We start from the raw sequence: 13,543 nt of genomic DNA, 5'->3' as shown, positions 1-13,543 counted from the left end.
TATGTTATAATAATCTAAATCACTTGTTTCGAAATATGTTGAATGTTGTTCTTTGCGTGTACTTATTTGAAATTCTAAGATAATGATTACTTATTTTTTTAAATTAACTGTAACTTTCAATATAACTTTCTTATAATAATATTCATTAAATTATAAACTATCCACACTTATAACAGTTTTCCAATTTTTTTGTACAGATTTACAATACATTTATTATATTATTATGTCACCCATGGTTAAAATATTATGTCATAGTAACAATACATATTTAGGTACCAGATAGCTCTCATGATCCCTGAAATACACATTATCCAAGTTCACTTCCATTTTTTTAAAATTCTGTTCAGTGATTTTATAGTTTATAATTATCAAAGATACAAAGATTGTTTTAATCATATTTTTAACTTACTGAATGATTCATTCGTCTGGTGTTTTAATTATATATCCCACTTTTTTTCATTTGAAAACTCATGCTTTTTTATCTAATTTTTAATAAGAACATAATTATGAAAAATAATGTTCCCCCTCCAAACAAAGCCAGTAACACCAGATTAAGATTTTGTAGGCCCTGGGCTACAGCTACTGTGACCTCCTTGGTTAAAAAGGTACAGAAAAATGTAGGGTAGGTACCTAACAATTAAGTTTCAAACATTTGCTTTGAGTAACATATTTTCAATTGCTATGAAAGCAATCCTGTTTCGTTATTCTAGTACCATTTCAATTTGTATACTTTTTTCATTAGATATCATTAAACTTACATTAAACATGGTACTCAATCCTATAGAATGACGCATTATATCGTCATTAAATGTCAGTAGAAAGGGGTAATATCCATGCATTCACTTGTGGTTTATATGATCCTTTCTCAAACATGTGGGGGAGCTGAAATTGAATATGCTAATATGATTGGGGCATTTGGGCTATAGCCCCAAAAGTCCATGCCTTAATCCAGCCCTAATCGTCACCGTATTACCCTAAGATTTCATCTCATTTTTGAGTTAGAACTAGTTTCATGTTAAGTGTTAATATTAGGTATCGACAGCAAAACTACATCATTTATAGGTAATAGTTAAAAAGACATTCAGACAAATTATAAAAATCACTTTGGTACATATATGTTATTTAAAGAATATTGTATTTTGTCATATCAAAAAATAATAATAATTGTTAATAAAACACTTTAGTAAAGTCAATACTTATTTTAACGCCAAAATATATAAGACAATATAATAAATATTCAGTTGATGCCACTATGTTAAAAAATATTTTTCTATATGTATTTAAATTGTCAGAGTTTCACATTTTCTTTCAAATAACATTTAAATATTTTGGCTTTATTAGTAAACTGAGTATCCCAGAGTAATAGATAATATTTGTTCAAAATGTAATGTTAATGTAAGTGGCGTAAAACTTTGTATAAAAAGAATAGACAATTGTAATGGAAAATGATTAATTTTAACACTATACATAGATAGAATCCGCCAAATTGAACTTGACTGCGTAAATGTCTCAATAGACACCCGATAGATGCCAAATGCATTCGGGGATTATCGCATCCAGTTATAATAATGTTAGATGAGACGTATGAGAAATAAGTAAACTGTGCAATAAATATAAACATATTTGAGGCTTTATCTGCTTCTTTTTTGTCAGGAACAAAAATTTTGTCTTATAAGTGACATATCATTTATAACTTTATTTTCATTCTACATTATAAATATAAGAAAATACAAAATGTATCCTTAATAATTGATAACTATTCAAAGGTTAATATCTATTTTTTTTGAAATTGTATGTTTAATGCTATTGTAATGGATGATGATATCTATAAAAATTCACTAGTTCGCAAAATAATAACGATAAAAAAGAAACTAATAAAGGAACCCTATTTTTCTATTTTAGAATAATATATTTAATTGATAAGAAATGTATTTCACTAAAAGTTTATAAAGGATGACATTTAGTTTAAAAATAACAATTGAGGAGGTCAGGATTAAATGGATCCGAGTACATACGTACCTAAATAAGTTGAGTAAATAAACTTGAAAGTTAAATACGTGATATTAAATTCTGCTTAGCTATTTTCAACATTCAACGAATGAAGTTTTCAAATGATAAATTATTCATGTGCCATCAAAAAATGCTGATGTATCTTAATCGTTAGTGGTATTTTTAGCATTTAATTATATATAGGAATTGATGTACTTCAATGTTTGGAATATTACTTTTCATACAAAGCAGTTCCACGATTGAGGTGGATCACACTGCAAACTCGATACGATAGCAATACGTTGACTATGTCGATGTGATTTTTTTGGTATTCACAAAACACATTAAGGTAATTGAATATACCGTTGCAAACAGCATTAATTCAACATTGTTGTATGGAAAAAAATCTGTGTACGCTTAATTGAAAGCACTCAGCTTAAATGTCGCTGATGTGTGTAGTTTAAAAAGTTAGTGCCACCATGCACAGAATCCATAATATTTATAGAATACAAGTTATTTTTCAAGATAGTTTAAAGGACGGTAACACCGGCCTCTCATATCAAGCAGAGACAGAAAAATATGACAATGACGATGATCACAATTAAATGAAATATCTGATGTACAATGCTGATTATCTGTCTTGAATATTTTGACAGTTCAGGTTTTGATGTTTTGTGTTTTAGCTCTATGGATATCGTCTTCATGCGTGGGAATGAATGCAACTTTGCTGGCATTTCTGAGCTGGGATTATTTTGATGTCGTGTTGAATGTCAGTGTGCATTACGCCTTAGTAATTTTTCACGCATGGGTTGATGCGATGACTATTAACAATTTTTTTACTTATATGCCACTTGTACTCATTTAAACCTCAGCTGCTCAATAATTCACTACTATGGTATGACAATTATATTCTTTCACAATAGATATTGTTAGTAAATCTTATGAAAATTTTTATGTACTTATATTATCAGAATAACAATATATTATGCAATTAAATTAAAAAAACGTAAATAGTACAGTTTTGATGGTAATTATAATATAAATTTTCAGTTTTCTAAATCAATCTTTTGGTATATATTGTACCTATTTTTATTATAACGATGAAGTGGAAATTCAATCAATTTGAGGAAGAGATAATCTATGCATTTAGATAATCTGCTTCATGGTAGAAGTTACCATAATATCTTCTGATAGTTTATATAATTTCATCACTTCTTCTGGATCTTTCCTCTTCACAGATATTTGGATAGTTGAGTTTCCACTGTAGTTTATTCTAGTATCATCACCAGAATGGACGGTACTTATTACTAATATATTTTTGATTAAACACTGCCCAAATATTATTACAACACACCGATTGGTAGGCAAAATATCCATGTATGGAGTGAATATGTTGATGAGTCTAAAAACATTGGCAGTTTCAACAAATCAGGAATGTTTTTAAATTTTAGTTTGTTGAGAATTTACAATCATTTTAAAAACATGTATCTGATTTACCACAGAATACCAACCTTAGAAATAGCTGCCTTGAGAATTGATGTTTTTTAGACATATCAACATATTTATGTCATACATGGATATAAAACTCTCTCAAAGTATCATAGATGGATAGATTTTTCTGTTTTCTGTGTTTTAAAATAATTCTTATTTCATTTCAATGTTTCTCTAGCAGTAATGTTATTCATAGACATTTGTTTATGTAATAACGGAGTTTGGTCTAGAAAATAATATACGGTCCATTTGATACACTGACATCTGTGTTTAGCTTATATTAATTTCATATAGATTTTATATCGGTATCGAAAAAATGTACTACTTGTACTGAAAACCAATTGCGTACCTACCTATGATTCTTGAACTGTTTTAACACTGCACTTCTGATAATATAATAATTAATGCTATGCTAAGCAGCATACATACATATTATATAATATTCAGTTAAACACATGCTACGTAAACACATGTCATATAAAAGTAAATTGAAAGTTAATACTGATATAAATAGATATGTCCAATTCCGCCCACATTGTTTTATTGTAAGGAACTTGGATTAAGGTGTACTTATTTATTAAAGTGCATATATATTTCTGCAAATGTCTTCAACGTGACTATGGAAGAAATATGGAAGTATATTGATATTATAATTCGGTACCTTAGTACCTCGGTGTCTTAAGTCCGAAGAGAAACTTTCAGATAAACGCGATTTAAGATTATCATTAACTAACTTATGGCTTTATAGTTTGAAGAATTTCAGGTTACTTTTATGAATAGACTCAAAAGATAAATTTTCTCTGAAAGATATTAAACATACCTACTTTGCAGATACCAACAAAATCTCTACTCAACTCATTTTTGACAAAATCGGACATAAGGCATGTTGGGTCTGAGGCACATACATATATATTATATTGAATCAATGCACTTTGTTGGAGAAATATCTTGTACGTATTATACTTGAAGACATTCGAAAAACTGATATGAAGTTTGTCATAGCGAAATTATTAGAGTAAATATATAATCTAGTATTGGAACTCAAATAATCAAGAAACTGTCATGAATTGTATTTTGAGGTATGCACATAGTTGGACAGGTGTACAGTAAAAACAAAACAATGAATCGGTTCGTGGATTGTATGCGTACGAATACATATACCGTTGTCAGCGCTACGAGTACATCGGCTGCCAGGTAATTATTAGCACTAGTAGGGGTAAACATCCGCACGCACACCATCGACCAACCGAATCATTGTTTTGTTTTTAGTGTACCTACTTATCTCTAAGTTATAAAGATTACTCTAATGATATAAACAGTGTGAATTTTATTAGAGTGTAAAGCAGACATATAACAGAATTGATTTGATTGGGGCAGTGTAACAGCATAATACACTAACACAGTTGAAACTTGATATTGAGAAAGTCTATTCCTTTGATTATTGAATCAATAGGATATGAGTAATAAAATATGATGTTATTAGGGTGTACTGGTATTAGAGGTAACTAGCGAGTGAATTAATACAATTTACATTTCACAAGTGTTTTAAATAAATACCCAATTGATACGTATCAAAAAACATTGAAAAGAAAAATATTTTAATTTCTAATAATATTATAAACTTACCTATGATTTTTAAAAAATGTGCATTTGTAGAACGTCATGTTCATCGGATCTTATTATTACATAATATTTTTATTATTGAAATTTAGTAAATGATATTTTTCAATAATAAATAGATTTATAAACTAAAAAAAAAATATAAAGACAATATTAGGACACCTTCGAGGACACCCTGTCAATCTAAAATCCAATGAAAAGAATAATTAAAAATAGGTAATATAATATTTACAGCGCTCGAAAGGGAAAAGTTTACGAACCGGAACACTCGACAATTTTCTGAAGATATTTACATTGTTTCAAATTTTATGTGCGTTAGATTTTCTATTATATGGCATATCTAGCTCAGACGGTCAATTCCACGAGACGGAGCGATAATTTTACTGATTTCACGAACTGGAATGGTACTCCAGTCTATTTCGAGCCCTGAATATGTAATGAAAGTGTTCTAAGAACGCAAATTTTATAATAAATTTTTGTAAATTCTAAGTATAACTTTGAATTATTTAACAATATTTTTCTTTTCAATATTTTGTCATAGTAAAACTACAATACCACTGCACTAATCAATTATTACTCTGATCTTCAGTGGATAAATATGGCATATTTTTCAGGAACTTTAAGGTGAGTTCCTTATAACAAAATATGACGAAATGTGACTGTTGATGCCATCTATTTATATTTAAGGCCATCTATCATGAATTTATAAATATGTGTTACCAAAAACTTTCGTTAATCTCAACTAGGTGGCAGTAAAATATAAACATTTTGTCTATGGGAAATAAAAAAAAGTATATTATTATTATTAACTGTGAATTCAATCGTTCAATGTGCAGACAAGAGTACCTTTTCAATAAATCGTATTGGGTATATTGGCATTATGATTAATGTTGTGTTTATTACCTACCACGATTATAGTTCAAAATAGCAAATCATAAATAATTTGTACCATTTATTAGAATAAAAATCGTAATATCAATGAAATCTATATAGTACCTATTTATAGTAAGCAAATAACTGTTGTGTTTGTTGTTCGATTGAAAATGCATATCGATAAGCCTGATTGGTGTACTTTACAACATGATGTTGAATGTCGAAAAGATCGGAAAAACTATTTTCTATTATGTTGCGTAGTGAATCTTTTGTTTAGTATATATAAGGTTTTGTAAAATTAGTGACGTTTCATATTATTATTAGTGCTTGTAGTCATTTTCTTTATTATTATTTCGGTTTTATATAATATATTATCGGCTCAGTAGAAGTGGTTAAATGTTAAACAATAATGCAATTAGAAAAATAAGGCAACAAGTCATTTTGACATATTAATCATAAGCCTCTCACCATGAATAGCCTTTGCTTTTTCAGTCAGATTTGATGAACGATTAACCAATAATAGGTATTATAAAGCTTTTTTCTTCATTAAAAAAAATATAATTTATTGATATAAGTAGTAAATAACAAAAAAAAAAACATTCCATTATCCTTACTAGTAGGTATATTTTATTACTAGTATATATTTTTATTATTGTCATTTAAGAATAAATGTGGTGTCAATTCCATTGCGATAATAATTTTCAAAAAATAAAGTATTTATCAATGCATTGATAGGTTTGGAGACTTCCTTGTGAAACGTGTACAGTTATGGATGCCCGTTTGTGCGACCACATTGTGTGTTAAAAGTACAGCAATATTAATGTTGTAAGTATTTTTATTCAGTGATCGACATGTGAAAAATAAGCATCTATTTAAGATATTGGTCCTCTCTGACGACGCGACCGCCTCACCTGCTCATGCATGATGTTTTCTGTTTCCAATTTTGTTACTGTATAAATGTATATCTACTGTAATGCATTTGATAAAATGTATTGAATAGCTCTAGTCTTCAGTCTTTTCAGCGGAAAAGAAAAAAGTGAGAGACAGATATAATATGTGCCATTAACGTGTGTACCTGTAATAATAAAATTTGGGTTAGATTAGGTTAAAATTACCTATTTACAAGGAAGATGGAAAAATATATTTTGTATGATGCTTCCTTTTCCTAGAAATACTTGATATTTATTGTAGTAGATAATATTATCCTACGGCTACTAGAGCGTGTACATAAGTCAGTCTTTCCATAATAAGTATTCATTTCATAATTGTTTTGATTGTATTTATTTACTATAATATTATATTTATTTTCTCATTTTAATGTTGTATCTTGTATCTTGATAGTATAGAGACCATGGAAACATTGTTTTGCAGTGTGCACTTATTTTGACTTAAGTTTAGGCCAGTGTCAAATAAGTTTTTTCTCAAAAGAAAAAAAAAATACAGTCAAACTTGGTTATTATGAGGAAGATGGGACCGACTTAATTTGCTCGTTATAAGCATTACCTGTTATATCGTTATATAACATTTTTCGAGCCACATTCTATTTAAGCATAGAACATAAAAAATCTGAAAACCATCGTAAAAATCCCCGAAACAAGGCATTCATAAACTACAAAAGAAGTTGTTTATTGTACTGAACGTTGGTAGGTACCTACTGACTTCACAAAGCTTGGATTTTTTACATGCAATTTCAACCATATGCGTGGATACTTTTTCAATATTGTCGGTGAACACACCAATTAGGTACTTTGAAACTTTTAAACGATCGACACATTAACAGTTTTAAGAAAATTTTTGATGATATTTTTGTTCGGTACCTATACCCGATAAGTAGCTTGTTATAAAAGTGAATAAATGTATGGAGAAAATCATAAACTAAAATGTCAACGAATGTTTCCTCATGACATCCGACATATCGCTATTTCCGTGATCGTAATAACCGAGTTCGACTGTATTAATAAAATTCAATATTGTATATTATTTTTCTGCAATATGTTTGCATATAACAAGAATGTATAAAGTGTGCTTTTCTACATACATCAGTTTTGCACTGGATCCTAAATTGTCTCAGTTTGTAATATCTGTTATCCAATTTTCTGATATTTCGATTAATTAATTAAATGTTTATCAATACATATTGTAATTTTAAATAATATATTCTTAGTGTGAAAAGTCCATATTGAGTGCAATCTTAAATTAGTTGCATCCGTAAATAATAGTTAAGAAGATCTCATTTATTTTTAAATATTTAACTGTGTAGGTCTTCAAATAGTGACTAAATGTCAAGGGACTCTTGTCATATAAAATTAAACAATGTATTTGGAGATATCCTCTCATATGAAGGTTAAATATATTTTAACAATAAAAAAATACAAAATCCAAAGATTTTTTTAAATTTATTTTTCTGTTAAAATAAATGAACGATAACTACAGAAATGTTTTCTTTAAAAATACGATACTATAAATATATGATTTTCCAGTCACGCTGACTGTCGGCGCCGATCGGTGAATATGTATTATCACAATCTAGCGTTTTCTAATAGAAACGATAGCTCAGCGCTGAGCAGCTTCGGCGCTGATCGTGCGCGACCGTACGCGCCGCGCGTCAACCCCGCTCATTACGCGGCGCTGAAGCGTCTTCACTGCCAGTGAGCGTTACACTGTGTTGCAGTGTCACGCTGAAAGTGCATCACGATGAGTGTAGTCATTTTTTCCCCCCCTACCTTTTCTTTGAACTGAGACCTTGTGGGTCTGAGAGGCAGACCTCGGTTTCCTGACTATTATTTCGAGGGTTGGGTCTTGTGATTACATTAATGCCCTTTCCCGCATGTAATCTAGCTAAGTATTGACCTGTTGAATTTACATTTACCTTCGCTTTTCAAACAAGTCTTTCGAAGGAAAACAGTTAAGAAAAACCCTCTTCCGAATATTGTCTTTATGGGTCCAATAAACAAAAAGTTCATCCTTTAGCGGGATGCTCGGCTTGAAAATATGATCTTGTGTGGATCATTTTATAACATCATAGATGTTCGCCCAGTCCCTAGGGGGTATACCCCGTTTTCTGTTTTCTACAAATTTAGCTCTCACCTGGGCTTTGAGCCTGAGTTTCATTCTGATGTACGAGTACATTCTAAAGCTACCTAGTTTAACTCTTAGGGCTTCCAAACATTCTTTTACCTCTACCGCTAGACCCTGGAAGGGATCCGGTGGGGTTAGAGTACTGCCGACCCCATCCGCTGTGAAGAGGTACCTGTAATTATGTGAGGAGGGGGTGGATCATCAGGATTTGGAGAGTCAGGGGGCATCATCTTATGACGGAGCCTAGCTTCCTTGCGCTTGTACTTAAAATTTTGAATTTTGTTGGCAAATAGTGTAGGTTGTTTATGAGGCCCTTCTGTCAGTCTATTCTAGAATGTCTCTCTGTATTTAATAATGGTTTCGGCAATGTCGATTCCATCGTGTTTTGCATTGATGTGTTTGATGCTATGGTGAGGCTTGAGTTCTTAGACGATTCGAAGGCATCTGTTCTCTATTGTTTGCAGCATCTTTAAATTGGATTTGGTGATGTCAGTAGTCCAAATTGGGGATGCATACAGCATGGTTGGTTTAATAACCATGCTATATAGTGCCTTTTTGTTTTCTTCGGAGAGACAACTTCTACGGTTGAAGATGGGTCTAAAAACCCCCATCGCCATAAAGACTTTTCGCCTGGCTTCTAATAAGTGAGGTGTCCAATTCAATCTATGGTGAAGGTATATCCCGAGATATTTCACAGTGTTACTGAATGAACAGGGGATGTCACATAAAGTAATTTTTCCTTTATAAGATTTTTGGCTCCGCGAGAAGAGAATCGCCTCCGTCTTATCCGCGTTAACTTTAAGTCTCCAGCGACTGAAATAATCAGTTAGCTGTCGAGTGCCCTTTTCTAAGTTCCTAATCGCCGTGTCAGTCTGGCGGCTGGTGGAAAGGATGGCTGTGTCATCTGCGTATAGCGCCAGTGTGCAGTTGGCGGGGTTTGGCATATCACTTATGAAATGATTGACGAGCCTGGGCCCCATCAAACTACCCTGTGGTACCCTTGCATCGATAGTGCGGTGAGATGAATTCTCCCGCTTGACTACTGCAAAAAGCGCTCGACCGCTCAGGTAGTTCAGGATGATTTTTGTGATGTACACGGGCATGTTCGTCTACGATGAGTCGTGATTATTTATAGACTGTGCGGCGATCGGAACGAGACAAAACCGAGTCTGGGCTGACAGTCAGCGCCTAGCAGCTACGCGATCATCGACAGCGCCGACGTTCAGCGTGACTGGAAAATCAACCTAAATCGTCAGGTGTTTAATTATATATAAGTCAGGTGTGAATTAAGCGAATCTCAGTGTTAAAAGTATGACATGATAATAATAACATATTAAATGTTAGCGCCCCCACTCAGCTTACGGGCCCTTTTAATTAATTTTGTAATTACCGTGTTAATTTGCATTTGAAAAGTAATTAGCAAAAACACAATTTTGTGCGGCCCGTAAGCTATGGGTTAAAATGGTGGATCTATAATGGAAGTGATAATTTGTCTTGTTTCAACGGATGAAGAAGACAAAAATAAATATAATGACGAAATTTAAATATTACACAAAATGTTCTCTGATAATCAAAATGTCTGGAAATGGTTAGACACACTTATTTATGCAACTATTGCATACACACACTCTTATTTTAAATATCATTGATTATATTTTAACTTTCATTCATCATTACAAGTTTTTTCAAATATTTAGATAGGTGTTAGAGAAGTAACAAAAAATGCCACTTTTTATTAAATCGCTCTTTTTTATTCTGCATTGTTCTAACTAACCAGCAGTAGCGAAGGGTGGAGGTAGGCTGTTAAGGCCCGCCATAAATAGTGCACATTAAACTTCATTAGGCATATGTATTTGTTTTTATTGAATTAAGATTGTTGGTAAGTTTTTAAAAATCAATTAAACCCTGCCTAAACCAAACCACGATAGTTTTGTTATATTTGGGAGATACGATAAAATTGTGCACACTTTTTCATGCATTCTTATTTGTTTTTGTTGGATTAAGAATACATAATATTACACACATTGTTGGTTCATTTTTTAAATTCATTAAGCCCTGCCTAAACCAAACTATAATAGATAAAAAATATTATTCTATCGATAAAATAATATCCAAAGTTATATATAATTAAATTGCATAATTTAAGATATTTTCTAGGTAGACAAGTATTTGTTGACTATTATCTATTATGGTTTGGTTTCGCAGGGTTTAATTGAATTTTAAAAACTAACCAACACTCTCTGTAAATTGTAATCTTAATTCAATGAAAACAAATACGTATGACTGACAAAGCTTAGTGTGCACTATTTATGGCGGATCTTAACATCCTACCTCCACCCTTCGCCACTGCTAACCAGTAGTATACATATTATACATATTATCTAAGATCAATTCAAATATCTATATATCAAAATAAGCTTGCAAATGCGTGAAACAAATGGGGGACGGTATTTGGCGACTTTACCTTATTAATTCGACACCGAGGAGATTTGAAGAGACTTGATTTGGGCTCCGTTAATCTTGGATGTACCCATAAGAAGTTACTCGACAGTTTTTTTATTTATAAGAAATTGACGTTACGCAATGGCTCAAATTACTAAACCCATGTTCCCACCATGAATTTGAACATACATTGTGTTATGTTTTCGGCAACGGAAATCCTTACCAACGAGCCCCGATCCTTCACGTGGTCCAGTGGAAGATGTATGTCAGTAATAAGACTCGATGTATGTTAAACTCAGAGCGTTGGAGCGGAGCTCGGAGCAGGATCATGGAGCAGTGGAGCAATGGGGTTTTACCCGGAGCAGGAGCGGAGCCGGGGCACCGAAAATTTGTAGTGCTCCACTGCTCCGGATGTTTTTTTAATTATTAAATTTTCGTCCTATAATCCGATGAAAATATTATATTTGACACTTGAACACTGGAATTATTTGAAATACGGCAACACTGCCGAGCGATATATAACTTCACTTTTTTGACAGAAGAGGCAGATAATGAAAGACGATTTGATGACGGAATTTTGTTTAATAGAATTAATCATGAAAAGTACGAATACTAAACTTTATTTTAAAAGTACTCATTTTTATTTTTTTTAGCATTTCTATATATGTACATAATATAACACCTAATAAAACTTTTAACCCGGAACGGAGCAGACCCTGGAGCGGAGCTGGAGAAACTATTAGGTCCCGGAACGAAGCTGGAGTGGTGAAACTCAAAAAAGGTCTGCTCCAACACTCTGGTTAAACTTCAGATATGTTTATTCGTCAATTCGTCAATTTACATTTAATTACATGGTGTATAAATATAAGGGAAAGAACTTCGAAAGGGAGAGTTCGATCCCCAGTGAAACAACTCGGTGAGCAGAGCTGAGTTACGTTTGAACTAGTTGAATGGTCCGAGTTGAATGATATTAGAATCATTTACAATAGTATACATATGAAATAGTAAGTAAGTAATATTAGTGACGCATAGTTCATGTACAAGGGTTTATATATGTGTAGTAACACAGCTAGATAGGATGGATAAATCGGGGTTGATCAATAATATAATATTGAGTAGGTACACTGCAATAGTCAAAATCTCACCGATCGAATATTCTTAACAATGGTATTAATTAGTAGCTTAGGGTGTTGATGAATTCAACAAAAGACAATTTATTTTCATCGGGGAGGTAGCATAGAGAGGGGAGTTACAGATACATAACAATTGAAAAAATGTGAATTTCTCAGATGCGGGATTCGAACCTGCAAACGTCGACTTTGTAACCGAACACCCATAGAAAATGTGGGAAATTAAAAGAAAATGTTTTACTGGCAACTACTAAGAATTCTAATTTAAATACGTCACTATACGTGTTATGCATAAAAAAGAAAAATTATAATTTTTACATACTTATAACCAACACCAACACAAGTTTTGTTATTAGCAGCGAATCGATTGAACGTGCGACCCACTATCAATGGCATTAATATGGACGAATCATCTGGAAAAGAAAATGACACTCACTTTATTGTCGGGTCTGCCGAATGACATAATCTGTTCTAACGCCATTACAATAAAGGTGATATTGCTATAAATTCCTGATGCTTTTTGTTGGGTCTGCCGAATGGTTCGGTTCGAACGGGTTCGCTCAAATGAACATTGACATTAGAAACACTGCTCTAACGCCATTACAATAAAAGTCATATTGCTATAAATTCCCGATGCGTGATATCGCATAATGGAAATTGCGTGACGTCTACTTATACCTGCGAATGCGCGAATTTACTTGCTAGCTACTGTATTGAGTGCGTCGTCCATTAATAATGTCATTGCCCACTATACATACATATTTACTAACATGGGTCTATGAGAAATGGGACCAGCCTCAGGAAATAAAAACTGTAACTGAGGTCGCAAGGAGTGCCTTTCTTAAAATGAGATGCCTCCTTAGCAATCGAGACCTTAACCTAGTTCTGTGACTGCGTATGATTCGTCGTTATGTTCTCTC

At 32.3% G+C, this 13,543-nt stretch overlaps 1 long non-coding RNA gene across 1 annotated transcript in view; it reads left to right on the top strand.

The window, feature by feature from the left end:
• LOC147079918 (uncharacterized) overlaps window positions 1–13,543 on the top strand; it is a 183,545-nt gene that overhangs the window by 53,919 nt on the left and 116,083 nt on the right. The window lies entirely within an intron of this gene.

The sequence above is a fragment of the Rhyacophila brunnea genome, unplaced genomic scaffold (genome assembly GCF_057557595.1).
Source record: "Rhyacophila brunnea isolate RB1 unplaced genomic scaffold, BYU_Rbru_1.0 scaffold_1, whole genome shotgun sequence".
NCBI classification, from domain to species: domain Eukaryota; kingdom Metazoa; phylum Arthropoda; class Insecta; order Trichoptera; family Rhyacophilidae; genus Rhyacophila; species Rhyacophila brunnea.
This window is presented reverse-complemented; position numbering and strand designations above follow the sequence as displayed.